General features: G+C 38.6%; 1 non-coding gene across 1 annotated transcript; it reads left to right on the top strand.

Annotated features, from left to right (window-relative positions):
- The first annotated feature begins 562 nt into the window (after positions 1-562).
- LOC119039960 (small nucleolar RNA SNORA33) lies at positions 563-695 on the top strand. The gene has a single exon (XR_005080759.1). It is a non-coding gene; the product is annotated as a small nucleolar RNA SNORA33 (small nucleolar RNA).
- The last annotated feature ends 1598 nt before the right edge of the window (positions 696-2293 follow it).

Genomic DNA, 2293 nt, shown 5'->3' with positions numbered 1-2293 from the left:
ATATGTACACTGTACTGTGTATTCATCACCCCAAGTCAAATTTTTGTCTATCACTACTTGTCTCCCCTAAATCTTCTTCTACGGTTACCAATTCCCCTCCCTTGGCAATCACTATATGGCTGTTTGTGTCCATGAGTATTTTCTCTTTTTCTTTTATGCTCAGTCCCTCTAATCTCACTAAGACTCCCAAACACTCTGACTTACATTTTAGTAGCAATGTGCATAAAATGAAAATCATGTCAGAATATTGATACAAATATTGATACAAATATAGCAATAGTATATAATACCAGAATATCTAAAGAAAAGTAGATTTTGCTTATAGAAATAAAAATTTAGAGGTCACATGATAACCATTTAAAAATATTTAAAGTGTCATTTTGAAAAAGATATTTGATTTTTCTATATATGTCTTTAGGAAGTAGAATGAGAAAGAAATAATATAGGCAGATTGGCTTACTGCCATAATGAGATTTTTTCAATAATTTGAATCTTTCAAAGACATAATAAAACTCTGTAACAATTAAGAAATTTATTAGCTTTAGTTCAAGAATAGGAAGAAAACCCAGCCAATGTGTCTGCTCATCTGAATGTGTTTCTGCAGAAGTTCGGAGAAAGCTGGCAGTATAGTAAAGCCATGTTACAGAACTTTACAGACATTGAACTCATTAAGCTCCCTGAAAATGTCTGTAAGAAACAAAAAGCAGGAGAGAAAAGAAACTTTTTTGAAAATCTTATTCTGGAAATTTAAATGTCTGGTAGAAGGTTTGAATAAATAAATCTAAAGTGTTCTGCTATCTTTAAATTTTATGATTGTGTGTGAATAAATACCCATAGCAGAGCAATGTAGACATTCCCTGGGTGATAAAAGAATTGCTAGCCGTCATTATACATTTCCCACAGGTGAAACTGTACCACACTTATGCAGATGGATGGCAAATTATCTCTCTATTCATGATTCGAAGTGTTTCTGAGAAACCACTTTTCAACTCAGACACACTGAATTTAGAGAAAATGAATAATTTATTTACACAGGCTATAAAATGAATATGAACCATGCCTTCTTTAGCATTATATGAAGTATATTTGTGTATAAATAAAAATATTCTCTACTCATATGAAACATGAAATATTTTCAAGCCACTAAATATTTTAATAAAACCAAGTATATGTGAGATCAAAACCTCTAAAAGGTGCATATCTTCCACACTCTAAAAGTATTCCTTCTGGGCTTCTGGTCAAGATGGTGGCATAGGTAAATACAGTTCTCTTCCTTGTACAACCACATCAAAATTACAATTAAACTACAGAACAACCATCACTCATGACTGTCAGAAATTGAGTTGAATATAAATCTGGCAACCACAGAATTACAGAAACCACATCCATCCACACTGGTAGGCGGGGCAGAGACACAGAACAGGCTCCTCCCACATCCACATGTGGTAGATAAAAATTCAAAAAAGATATCCTGGAAGCAAAAAGTCCCAGCCCCACATCAGGCCCCCCAGCCTAGGTTTCCAGTGCCAGGGAGATAAGTCCCCATAACTTCTGGCTGCAAAAATCTGCAGGGATTGAGTCAGTGGAAGAAACTCCTGGAGTCCCAAGCAGTCCCTCTTAAAGAACCCACATGTGGACTTACTCAGACTCATGCCCTCTGAGCTCCAGCTTTAAGGTAGCAGGTTGAAAGACACCAGTGGCATTCAAGGAAGTATTAAAGTGTCTGGCATTAAAGCAAGAGCTGGGGGACAGTTTTCTCCTAGATAGAAAGGTGGGCAGATGCCATTGTCCTTTCTGAACCTTCCCCCACAATACCACAGAGCTAGTTAGTGGGTATTTTTTCTGAGATTCTATCAATCTAGCTAACACTGTTTGCCCCACCTTGGAGATCCTGGGTTCTCCAACTTACCTAACTTATGGGCCTCCCAAAGCTATTTACAGTGACTTTTCCTTATGAATGGCTGGTCTTGGTTCATAGTTCACAACTTCTTAAATCCTCTCAAACAAGCAGCTGGCCTCAGTGAGCTCCCAGATCCTCTACCTCTGGCTAAATAGCTCCAGCAGCAGCTAGCTTAGACTCACAGTTTGGCTTCACCTACAAATCTCTAAGCCCAGCATGAATAGCAGCTATCTCAGATTGCTCATAGCTTAGGCAGGGTGACACCAGGCAGAACACAGGTGAAGGCTGACCTTGGCCTGCACCATCCAGGAAACACCAGAGCCTGTGCACCCAGTGGACAGTTATAGATTACACTGAAGCACCACTGCCCTGCTTCTGCACAGCTGATCTTCC

This window comes from Artibeus jamaicensis, unplaced genomic scaffold (assembly GCF_021234435.1).
Source record: "Artibeus jamaicensis isolate MK-2021 breed Jamaican fruit bat unplaced genomic scaffold, CSHL_Jam_final contig_3206, whole genome shotgun sequence".
NCBI lineage: Eukaryota > Metazoa > Chordata > Mammalia > Chiroptera > Phyllostomidae > Artibeus > Artibeus jamaicensis.
This window is presented reverse-complemented; position numbering and strand designations above follow the sequence as displayed.